Here is a 13,583-nt window from a genome sequence, read left to right as displayed (position 1 = left end):
AATAGATGCGATCTAATGCAAATCTAATACAAAACTAATGCAGATAAATTTTGCTTCACTGACTTAACATAGAACCCTATAGAGAGTAACATTTCGCGAACATCCTGTGGTGGATCACTTTAACATCAACACAGACACATTAATTCAGTGTCAAACACCCGAGGAATATTTAAACCGGGGAACACAAAGAGAAATATAAACGGGTAGATGTCAATGAAAGTTCAGGGCTACCACACCCTTCTCGGGTGTCTTTGGGGGCTGTTTCTTTAAATTATTCCCATGTGTACGCCCACCGCTGTACAAAACACTAATGATAAAGGTGGCGTCGACGCCAGTGTGAGAACATTCAGCATAAATTTCAAAAATTAAAAACTTGAAACACAAAGAGAAATCTATGGTTCAGCAAACATAGTTCTATTACAGATTGATGTATCATACGTATACATCAAATTAACAACTAAATAACAACTAAACGCAAGAAGTTGCACATGAATAATACATGTATTTCTATAGTCAATCATAAATTATATAAGCACCTTTATTGTGATACATGTAGATGTATAAGAGAACACTAATTGATGAAAAAGAATTGAAAAGATTTTTTTTTATATGTGTCCTTTAACTTCAATATTTGCATTTTATTACAATCGACGAACTGTGTGTTGTAATCTGTATTATCAAAATATGCAGAATATATGAATGGAACACGAGGCAAAAACCTGGGGGGACTCCAGGTTAGAATTAAGACCTTACACCTTCACTGAAACACCATTCGAAGCGGCGTTCAACCAAGCTTGTGCTTATTAAATAATTGGGGTATTCAGGTTTGTGTAAGTCGTAAAGAATCTGTGTGAAAGCTTAGTGTCTGTTACAGTGGACTGACAGTTTGTCCGGAGAGGGGAGGGTCAGTGGTTCAATCCCCACCCGCGTCATACCAAAAGTCGTTAAAAGAGGACACTTGTTGTTACCCTGCCTGGCGGTCGGCATTAAAGGGATAACACCAGAAATGGTCGGTTTCGGGTCAGTATTGTTGCTTTGTGGGACCTGTCTTCTACTATAATTATTCTTGTGAACTATTTCTGGATAACACAGACAACTAGATGCAGACGTCATTTTCTTACCGCCATTTTTATTCTCTGTAACCTTCACCTCTGAACAAGGGCAGATAACGCCTAACGTCTTTTCCTTGCAAACCACGAGAAATTAAATATAACACACATTGAACTTTACTACAAAATCAATGGATTCCGTTTTGCTACGCTACAGTATACTGTGTGTGAGAGGTTTGTACTCATGTTAAAACTGCGGCATGGTATCTCATGTCATCAATCCCAATTGCGAGGATCGATGCTCATGATATCAATCACTGGATTGTCTGGTCCAGACTCGATTATTTACAGGTGGAATATTGCTGAGTGCGGCGTTAAACAACAAACAAACAAAACAGTATCTATAAAACCGCAATTCGTCCCAAGTACACGCAGCCGCATACAGATGCACGCTCGCAGGCACGTCGCAATATTAGTGTAATAAACCTGAAACCGACATTTAGCCCGATTTAAACCCATCCCACCTCTTCCTTCGCCGTTTCCGGTCTCAAGACCTTTTCACACTTTAATCCCCCGCATTCTAATACACCCGCTGTGGTTGCCATAAAGTGTCAATCAATCACGATTCTGAAAGACATACAACGGCATATTTAACAGCTATATAGAATCTACATTCTCCGGCGGCCTAACCCAACGGTGAAATTCCTTTTCTGTGTCAGCAAATCCATTCTTTCACGCGATCCTGCCGACGAAAAGGAGTGAGTTCGTCAATGGATTTATTCACCATGAAACACTTCAGCTTTAGATAACCATCGTCTTATTGTGAAGAAATCAAACGCTCTTTTCTGCAACTAGCTTTATTTTTGATCAAACGAAATGAATATATTGCACTGTCATCCCGGACGGTTGGAGCAGGTGCAAATAGATATAGTTCTGTTATCTGTTGTGTACGACTTCACGCTTTGTTTCATTATACCAACAAACATATCTTATATAATTTGAACGAAATGTCTTGGATTTCTTTGATTTGAACCCGCATTGACGTCTTTAGCCATAGGTGAGGTCTTAAGAGATTAGTCATGAGTCTGTCATGTCAGCTTCGCACGTGTTATTTTACGATTTGAAATAACTATACTGAGGTTCAAAAGAAAGTATACCGATAGTGGACTGTTATTGAATTTGTTATGTCTATTTAATCACCACTCATCCCTGCAACAGTTTGTTAAGTGTAATCTGTGGCTGGGTAAATTTGTGTTAAAAAAATGGTTCACTGAGGACTAGAGTACGAAAATGAATTGCAACATGACCTCCACCATGTTACATATATCTGTGCCGAAACAAGCCCCAATTTATTGATTTTCTAAGATACCCATCATCAATTGCGTGTTATGGATATAATATGTATTGCATGTATTTTTTAATTTTCAAAAGTTTTAGATCAAATTATATTTGAAAAAATAAAACCACGTAGAGGTATTCTTCTATTTTGGATATAACATCGCTAACTTAAGATATTTAAATTGAAAGTAAACATATGAAATAAACTATGAGGTATAGTTTCTTTTGCTCCTCAGTTAATAAGCAAAGCGCACTTATCACTCAACCGTCCAAGACAACGAATCTGATTTGTCCTCCTAATAAGATTCTGCTGTCTCATATCAGCCGTAACCGATAAATGAGCCCGGGACGAATAACATTTTTTAGTTTAACTTGATTTCGGAACAAATAACCATTTGCTGGAAAATGGTGTTGCTGTTTGTTTTTTTGGTTGTTGTTTAAAGCCGCACTCACCAATATTTCATCCATATGACTTCGGTCGAGTCATATAATAATCGAGTCCGGACCAGACAATCCAGTGATTGATATCATGAACATCAATCTATGCAATTGGAACACGATGACATGCATCAACCAACATATTTATTCAATATTGTCACCTATTATTCGAACATATTCTGATTCAAAGAATTAGCGACAGTTTCAGTGAAATGAATTTGATACCTGTAACCCTGGTTCGAAGTGACAGCAAATTTATTTAAAACTGTACGTACCCGTACAAGGCTGTAATCAAACGCCGCTTTGAACAGTATTAAGTTTTTCACTTCAATCCAGCTTGATGAACAACTGAGGTCATGCAGATCTTAAATCATCTTACCACTCTAGCGAGACCCACGTGCACGGGTACGTATGGTGCTGGCAAACCTAGAAACTGAAACAAACGGCTGAAACGGGATTCGAACCTAGGACCACTGGTTTCTGGTACGTCTAAGGGACACAACTCAGCACAGCGAATTGCGGCGCCTTAGACGACTGCCTTCGACATCGTTCAACTCGTATTACATCCACATTTAGTAGAACATTTCTACATTTAGTTGGGATAAACACAAAACTTGAAGATTTGAAATACAGCGAAACCTCGTTATAGCGAAGTCGAGTTATCCGTAGTTCCAGACAAGCGAGGTACCGATATAGACCGTATTGGAACCATAACATTATATAATTTTAACCGTCAACTCGGCGTACAAGACGTCAGGTCTGCGAGGTTTGATATTAATTAAAATGTTATCAGTCAATAACATGTTTGTTATCACATAAATCCCGTTTGTACGGACCCCGATATTCTGGAAATCCTGCTTATCTGGAGATAACTGACTACTAAGCAAAAGAAAATTGGAATTAAAATTGTGACCTAGAGACGCCATGTTCACGTCACCTGTTGTGAGATACTCATTGCTATGATGCATGTAATATCGCCTGTGATACCCGTAGCAAGTGCATCACCATTGAAAAACCATTTCTTCTTTTAGGACGTCACTCAGTACCTGTTAATCCGTTCGATTTGACTGAACGGTGCCGTGCGGATTAACGGGGTTTCACTGTAATTTAGTTTTGCCAAACTGACTCAAAGTTCTGGGCCTAGATTATCGAAACGATTTCAGCCCTAAAATTACCGTAAAGTCATCGTAGGGAAATCGAAGACTGTCGCAGCCTATTTTCGAAACTATCGTAACCCTATGTTATCGTAAGAATGTCGCAAATCTAAGATAGCGCCATACCTGTCGTAAGGGTATTTTATCTTCATCCAAGATGGCGACATTGGGAAACGCCCCGCTTTTTCCCAAATGACTTCTCTTTCAGAGTTACGACAGTTATCGTAACTTTGTACGATCTGCGACATACTTAAGATAGTTTCGAAAATGTATCTCATCTTTAACTTAAGATATCTTATCTTTGAACTCAAGTTGTTGAGATTAATCGTTAAGATCATTTCAATAATCTAGACCCTGAAAGTCACGTTGTAATCAGTAAAAGCTTCAAGGTCGTTTCGACGTCAGAACATGAGTGCTCCTGTGGCTGGGGCATGGCGTCAACCAGTGAGTCCAGAAGTACCCAGGCGGCACCGTCTGATCATGCGTGACCTCACAAGAAACACGTGACAACTTTGGCGAACTGGTAAACTGGTAAACTGGTAACTGAAACGAACTGGTAAAGAATTTTAATGTTTTGATCCAAACATGCGTCACGGGCTAAGCTATTCCCACCAATGCCTAATAGCACCAACCCACTATATATATTACAAAAACGCCTTGTACTCAAATGGTAAAGAAATTTTAATAATGTTTTGATCCAAACATACTTCACGGACTAAGCTCTTCCCGCCAATGCCTAATAGAACCATTCCACTATATATATTACAAAAACGCCTTGTACTGAAATGGTAAAGACATTTTCATGTTTTAATCAATATACACTTTGGAGGCTTTGGGACTCAACACACACTTTGCCCAAAAGGACCAACTCACCATATATAATGTAACATTTTTCCTCACTTGGTAAATGCTATGTGCTCATGCGTAAATGCTTCCGACACAAAGGCATTTCCATCAATGCCGAACTGAACCCGCCCACTGTATATAGTATACCCCAGCATCACACATCACTGAAACCAAGGAACATAAAAGAACCCTCGGAATTGGAGCAGTATTTCTCGGTTGCACGTCATTCAGAGAAAGCATTATAGTTTACGGGTACAATTCTGTCAGTCTTTGACCACTGTTTCAATGGCACCGGTCACAGTGACGCGTCTCCGGTACGGCGACCAATACTTTATGCCAGGATAATGGCCACGTGCCGACATTATATGCAGGGTTAAGGCCCAGTAAGTGGTGTCAAGGGGGTATACAACATTATATAAAGCGGATCTGACCCAGTAGCCCTGTTTTGTTGGTCTCACGGACAACGGCACCAACCCACGAGAGTGTCTTAGATCTTAAAGATATTGCAAGATTAGGGAACTCATCAAATACCAATTGCTTCACACACCGTTAATTCTCTAATAGCGTGAGAATAACATGCTAAACTGGCGTATGATCCAGTGTCATGGAGTTCGCTGTTTAGTGAGGTGAGGTGAAATGGGGTTTAACGTCGCGTCCAAGATTATTGAACTGAAAGAGCGACGTGCATGCACGTGTTTGCTGGCATAGCTTCGTTTGAAACATTTTCAAACAGCCAGCACAACGCCAAAAAGGGCAGCCCAATCCAATTACCTCAAAATTTAGACAGGCGCGGTCGAGGTTGATACGTCACTTCCGACACCAAGCTATGTTGGCGTAACGGAATGGTAATATACTAGCTGGATAATCGAGGCTATAGTCGATATGACACAGAAAACTGTGACTCACTTTACGAATATTACAGTATCGGGATTAATATTTCAGGATCAAAGTTAATCGTTCTTTGTCAATCCCTAACTTGGTATACGAAACATTTATTTCATAGCGCGAGACCCGTGAAGATCCGGGAAAGAATAGCTTCAGCAACCTATGCTGGTTGTAAGAGGTGGCTAACGGGTTCGGGTGGTCAGGCTCGCTGACTTGGTTGATGCATGTCAGCGTATCCCAATTGCGTGGAACGGTGCTCATGATGTCAATCACTGGATCGTCTGTTCCAAACTCGATTGTTTATAGACCGCCCTCATATGGATGGAATAATGCTGAGTGCGGCGTTTAACAACAAACAAATACAATCATAGCGCCAGATCAGATTGTATCAAACTAAGAACTTTGTCGAGTGTTTAGGTCGTTTTAATTTACATTTATAAATACAATTCAGGGTCCGTAGTTATAATAAGTCCCAAAATTAAGAGTTACTTCTAAGTGAAGAGAAAAATTGGAAATATCCTCCATTTGTCAACCATAAACGTTTTGAAAGCTTTACTGGGACATTGACTCTTGTACATAAAAGCGACGAAACCCTTTCCATATTCATAAGAGATCTCTTCCAAAAGTCGATTGTACAATTCCGACTATATCATGAGCATATGCATGTGTTTATGAATCGCTATTAAATAGTGATAATACCAGGTGTTCCGCCCCGACGGTGGCACCCGTTTGTCAGCTTGATCAAACAACTTTTGAGCTAGAATTGTATAAGGCTCTTTGGCATCTTGATGGAAAGTGCATGCTCGATTGTACCTGTAAATTTGTGAAATGTAGACACCAAGGGTTGGAGCTTCGGGAATATTGCTCGACATAAAGGGAAAGTTGATTATGGGAAAGTTGAAGTCATCCCTTTTGTATGAAGTCTTGTGGAGAGTGTTTTGTCACTCTGAATCTTTATGTATAAATCTGAACATGAAACAGATGAAGCGATCTCACTGCTCTCTTTTTGTTTAAATCATTTGCTATTTGACGATAACTGAACGATATAAAGATATAACTGAAGCTGAAGTTTAACTTCTTGGCCAAATCTCCGTCTCTATATTTAGCCAATCCGAGCGGAATAAGCAACCTCATTCACGACAGCCTGTGACGCCAACCTTCCTCCACGGCTGTTATCTGTGTCACCAGGTAACCTTACAAGTCTTGCATATCAACTGACTTGTTGCAAGAGCTTTAAGTGCAGCAACGATTTAATAGATGTACGGATACCGGCACGTGTTACATGGAGCAATGGTGTGCGATGTTGCCTTGGGCGTGTTATATTATAAATGCTTAAGAAAGTGACTCAAGTGGCACATTTTCCTCGTTTTTGTTGTTGTTTTGCCACACTGAATGCCACCATGACATTGCCGTTTACGTATTCAGTGTGTAGAGTCTAATTTGTATATTTTCTACACCTTTTGTGTAGATCAACATGTTGTCAAATTAAATTTCGTCCACACGCTCATCTATTCATGCAGCCGTTGCAGCGAGAATCAGCTGTATATTTGTCCTGGATGATGTGTCGCGCGTTGTAATTACAGCGTTTTATACAGAGACCTGTTGAGGATTGTTGTGCAATTGCAGTGTTTTTTTGACGAGTTGAGATACAACCCTTTTTGCGATCTGTTACTATTAATCTATTAATCTAACTGGAGTCTCCCCGTCTACCCGGCACATCAAGCGATATAAGTGCTGAGCAATACCGAATTGTTTTTATTAATGTCCTTTATAAGGGAACAGACATTTGACATACCAAGCGATATCAGTTCAGAGCAATACCGAATTGTTTTTATTAATGTCCTTTATAAGGGAACAGACATTTGGCACACCAAGCGATATGAGTACTGAGCAATACCGAGTTGTTTTTATTAATGTTCTTTATAGGGGAACAGACATTTGGCACACCAGGCGATATCAGTTCAGAGCGATACCGACTTGTTTTTATTAATGTCCTTTATAGGGGAACAGACATTTGGCACATCAAGCGATATGAGTACTGAGCGATACCGAATTGTTTTTATAAATGTTCTTTATAGGGGAACAGACAGTTGGCACATCAAGCGATATGAGTACTGAGCGATACCGAATTATTTTTATTAATGTTCTTTATAGTGGAACAGACATTTGGCGCACCAGGCGATATCAGTTCAGAGCGATACCGAATTGTTTTTATAAATGTTCTTTATAGGGGAACAGACAGTTGGCACATCAAGCGATATGAGTAATGAGCGATACCGAATTATTTTTATTAATGTTCTTTATAGTGGAACAGACATTTGGCACACCAGGCGATATCAGTTCAGAGCGATACCGAATTATTTTTATTAATGTTCTTTATAGTGGAACAGACATTTGGCACACCAGGCGATATCAGTTCAGAGCGATACCAAATTGTTTTTATTAATGTCCTTTATAGGGGAACAGACATTTGGCACATCAAGCGATATGAGTACTGAGCGATACCGAATTGTTTTTATAAATGTTCTGTATAGGGGAACAGACAGTTGGCACATCAAGCGATATGAATACTGAGCGATACCGAATTATTTATATTAATGGTCTTTATAGTGGAACAGACAGTTGGCACACCAAGCGATATCAGCAGTGAACATTGAAATAAAGTATTAAACCATGGAACGTGGTTTCCGGGACTTGACACAGTTCAGAAACACAAAGAGACTCCATCTAATCTCGGCGGTTTCAAGGCTCGTCTTGTGACATGTTTTTACAGAAATGAATAGATAACATATAATTCAAATGGAGCTATAGCAGTTACACCAAATGGAAAGTTTGTGTAAACACTACATATCTTTATGTAACCCTTGTTTGTAACTTTGGCCTTGGTCTGTTTAAACTATCGTCTTTATGAAATTGACAGCAAATTGTAGGTTTTGACACTGGAAAAACATTGTCGGCTACAAGTACCAAGGCCACGCCTTTTAGCACACACCGCCATTTTGAAACACGGTGTCGGTGTATGGAGCAGTGTTGTCGTCATTGTTGGTGATGCATGCCGGTCAAAATGGGCGCGTGCATGTGTGTGTGTGTGTGTGTGTGTGTGCGTGCGTGCGTGTGTGTGTGTGTGTGTGTGTGTGTGTGTTCCCAGGGGAAGGGGAGAGTTTCAGCGTGTGTGTGTGTATGTATGTATATATATATGTGTGTGTGTGTAACATACATACATACATACATACATACATACATACATGTATATGTATATGTATATGTATGTATGTGCGGTGTATGTGTGTATGCGTTTGTGCATGCAAATATATATATGCATGTATATGTGCGTGTATGTAGGTGCCTGTGTGTGTGCGTTTGTGCATGCAAATATATATATGCGTGTACGTAGGTGCGTGTGTATGTGTGTTGTGCGTTTATGTGTGTCTGCATGTGTATGTGTGTGTGCGCGTGTGTGTTTGTGCATCCAAATTACAGTTTTACGATCATTTCAGATGTGTCTTCAGTTCCTGCAGCAAATCGTGTTAACGTTCAACGCACCGATAGCAAGCACTGGAAATATAACACTAATGATCGAATCTCTGATCTCAAATGAACTTGTAAGAACTTCACAAGCATTTGAAACGAAACCTGTATACAAATACCCAAACAAGTAAAATGCGATAAAATGTTGTCAAATTTAAACCACAATGGGTATTCTTTGAAAAAGGTGTGTCAAACTGAAAAGAACGAACTTGCAAAACATCGCAGGGGAAATACAATTACATAAAGTAAATTGAAAATGGAATTTGTATACACTGATTAAATTGATCTTAGTCTCAGCAGCAACATTCCTGTGCCCACACGTAGAACAGCATACCGATACCCTTGTCTGTGTGCAAAGCAACAGGTGCATGCTATCAATGACATTAATCACGGCCATACCTCGTACCATGGTTCGAATAGATTAATATCAAATATAAAACTCGCTGTTTACGGTGCGATTACGCGGAAAACTTGTATACTTATAAAAGTTTACCGAGCTTCAGACGTGTGGGAATTAAACCTATTTTTCTTCATTATTTGGTTTACGAATTTCATACCCACAGGGTTGATGGCCAAAATGAAATTGCAAATTTAACACTTTCACTTTCTTAAAGTGATTCCTTAAATGTTTTGTCGGCCTGTGGGAATAAAAACAAAGTAGAACGGAAAGACGTGAGAACGAGTGAAAAATCAAAGGGTTAGTTCTAATTATATTGGCTTACTTTACAGTGTTTGTATCATTAAATAAGTCGACAGACTTGTCAGGAAATGATAAATATTAGTCAATATTTTCAATATTTTAATTTTATGCCACAGTTTTAGTAGAAGGATCCGTAAATCAAGTTTGTGTAATTGCACCAATACCCCCCCCCCCCCCCCCCCCCCCCCCCCCCTCAAATGTTATCAAATGGGAGATTGCCGATACAGAGACAGATCTTTACTTTATGTACCTTGAATGTAAACAAATAATTAATAAAAGCACGAATCACTCCATACGGAGTAGTAAAACGGTCAAATTAAAATTACTTTGATATACATGTACATGAATAATGCATTTAAAAATTGACTTAGCGTTCTGGCTCATAATATACTTCACTATAGCATAGATGTTCAATATATGTTAAGAGATCATTCGTTTGTTATTCTCTGTCAGTTACTAATGAAAATAACCTTTTTACTTTCCACATGAGGATCCGGGGTAGAATAGGTCTTCAGAAACCAATGCTTGCCGTAAAAGGTGACTATGCTTGTCGTAAAAGGCGACTAACGAGATCGGGTGGTGAGGCTCGCTGACTTGGTTGATGCATGTCATCGATCCCAATTGCGTGTATCGATGCTCATGATTTCAATCACTGGATTGTCTAGTCCAGACTCGATTATTTACAGACCGCCGTCATGTAGCTGAAATATTGCTGAGTGCGGCGTTAAACAACAACTACAACTTTCCACATGCAGTGATGAAGAATTCTCCTCTGTAGTCCTTTCGCAGTGCTGTCGCGGTGTTTCCATGCATACAACCACGTGGGTACAATGTGTGAAGCCATTTCTGGTGTCCTGCTGATATTGATATTGCTGGACCATTGCTAAAAGCAGCATAAAATCCTACTCACTCACTCTCGCATACAATATCAGCAAGTAGGATACAACCAGCAATGAGATCCACATCACTGATAATATGAAGCAATAGAGTGAAAAAGATCACGGTTGTTAAAAGAACTGAAAAGAAATATGGTGATAGCTGGCAACCTTGTCCAACACCAAATTCCCAACATGCTACAAAATCTTTATGAAATGTTACATATCATTTTACATTTTTACATATTTATACGAGGGAATATATACGTTTAATCTTTCACATTCCCCAAACAAAATATATACCACAAGTTGATCAGCGCAAACATACATGTATTCGTATCTGGAGTTCCACGGAAGGTATTGGGATCGGCAAAATCCGTATGTGTGCCTATCTGTCCCTGAATAAACATGGTTATAATAATTGTACAACGCTATCACGTGCCACCAAACAAAATACTGGTGTTTTACTCAATATGTATTTCCCAAAGGAAAAACAGAATGGTCAACAGGGAGTCTCCTTTCGATGTGTTTCTATGACCTGGCATAGACCCAGCATTGACAATGATGAAACGGCAGTCTGGTACACTAATGTTAGGTCAACACAAATGAAGAATAATATTTATTGAATAAACGACTACTATCTTAAAGGATCGCTTTTGTACACTGAGAATCTTAAAGTTACGAGAGTGAGCGAGTTTAGCGATATTTCAGCAATATCACGGCGTGGAAGACTAGAAAGGGGCTTCACACACTGTACCATGTGGGGATCGAACCTGGGCATTCGGCGAGACGAGCGAACGCATTAACCACAAGGCTACACTACCGACCTATAAAGCTAAGGAAAACCTAATGGGTACCACTGCTCTTGGGTATAACACTTTGTAGTCCTTCTTTGCCTCGCAAATACTTTCATGGATTGCGTTAGAAAATCTTTTCCGACAAATTTTGTTATGTTTCTTTGTTTGTTTGTTGTTTAACGCCGCACTCAGCAATATCCCAGCTATATGACGGCGGTCTGTAAATAATCGAGCCTGGACCAGACTATCCAGTGATCGACATCATGAGCATCGATCCACACAATTGGGAACCGATGTATGCATCAACCAAGTCAGCGAGTCTGACCACCCTATCCCGTTAGGTCAACGCAATCATATATATTATATACTAACATCACCGACTGAATAAAAAAAGAACTATATGATATCAATATCATGGAATGACATTAAGATCATGGTAATATTCTTAATGTGAAATCACATTGATGTATAAGGAGGCAATTCATGGATAGATTCTAGTCTAATACTAGTCGGCTCGGAATCGGTATACTGTATGTAAGTGGGGTATCAATGTTAAACTGTGGCATGGTATCTCAGTAGGGTTGCACTATAAAACCGGCGTTTTACCAAATGTCCATGTACGTCGCTGTATAAGTGCAATAATCTTGAAGGCGACATTAAACTCCATTTCTCACCTCACCTCACTTTGTTAGAGAGAGAGAGAGAGAGAGAGAGAGAGAGAGAGAGAGAGAGAGAGAGAGAGAGAGAGAGAGAGAAAAAATCATCATCGTCGTCATCGACATCATTATCATCATCATCACCAGCATTTCCGTTCTCACTGTCCAAAAACTACTGAATATATGAATAGGCAATTGCGTTTAGAAAGTGGTCAAAAGTAGCATATGTTATATACACATTCTTGGTCAAGTACACATTCTAGCACTCCACATAGTGAATATCCTGAATATATGTAATTAAACATAACGACATATATTATGTTGTCCCAAGAAGCACACAATGCCTGACACCTGGCGGTGTGAACACCAAGCAGAGCCAACAGGGCTGACATGCATCGGATACAAAATTCAAACCCAAACAAAGACGGAATGAAAACCTGCCGACCGGATCAGAGTATTGTTTTAGCTGCACGCGGAGGGCTTTTTAGATTAACCCCGCTGGGGTCGTAACACCATTGAGAGAATTGAACCAAAAAACAAAGGATTTTACAGGTCGTGTTGACACCTCGGCTTAAGCCTTGAGCGATTAAAACAACTAGGATAAAGACAATAGGTTTTATACCCTCCCGACTGTTCAAACATGTAGATGCATGGGTACTTAAAAATCCAACTGGTGGGAAACGTTGTATTCCTTTACAAAGATCAGAAAAATTTAAAACGTGTTTTCATTGATATAATGTTCACGCTATGTCACCTTTTGCGCCCAATGGAATCCTTTTCGGTGGATAATCGAGGCTGGTTACTCTATGTCGTTGACGTTTAATATTTACACATTGAAAGTTAACATGAAACATATCAAACATCAAGTCTTGCCAAATGCAGCATCGTGAACATTTATATGATTTACATATTTGAATTTACTACAGCCATGTATGGCTTTTCTGATGAATATATCAACTTGTCTTTCGCTTTGTCCAAATAAAAAACAGTATGATTTTAACTTTATAACGCTTATACAATTATGTACTACCGGTAAGGCCGGGCATGCTTGCCTTCTTCGCGAACATCTGGTGTCATCATTGATTTTTCGTGATCCATTCATATAATTTTCACCGCTATTTTGTATGTCTCTTTTACATATTTTCACTATCGGTTTTTTAAAGTCGCTCGAAACTCCTCATGAAGTGGCTCAGATTTATTAATCGTATTTGTATCGTGTTGTATTTTATCCGAGGCGAGACTGTAATAAAAGTATGTATGTCTACAAACACGGACGGCGATACAAATTAAAATGTAGATTAGAATCTGTCCAAACCG

The sequence above is a fragment of the Haliotis rufescens genome, unplaced genomic scaffold (assembly GCF_023055435.1).
Source record: "Haliotis rufescens isolate VD_foot unplaced genomic scaffold, xgHalRufe1.0.p SCAF_13, whole genome shotgun sequence".
NCBI classification, from domain to species: domain Eukaryota; kingdom Metazoa; phylum Mollusca; class Gastropoda; order Lepetellida; family Haliotidae; genus Haliotis; species Haliotis rufescens.
Note: the sequence above shows the minus strand (reverse complement) of the source record.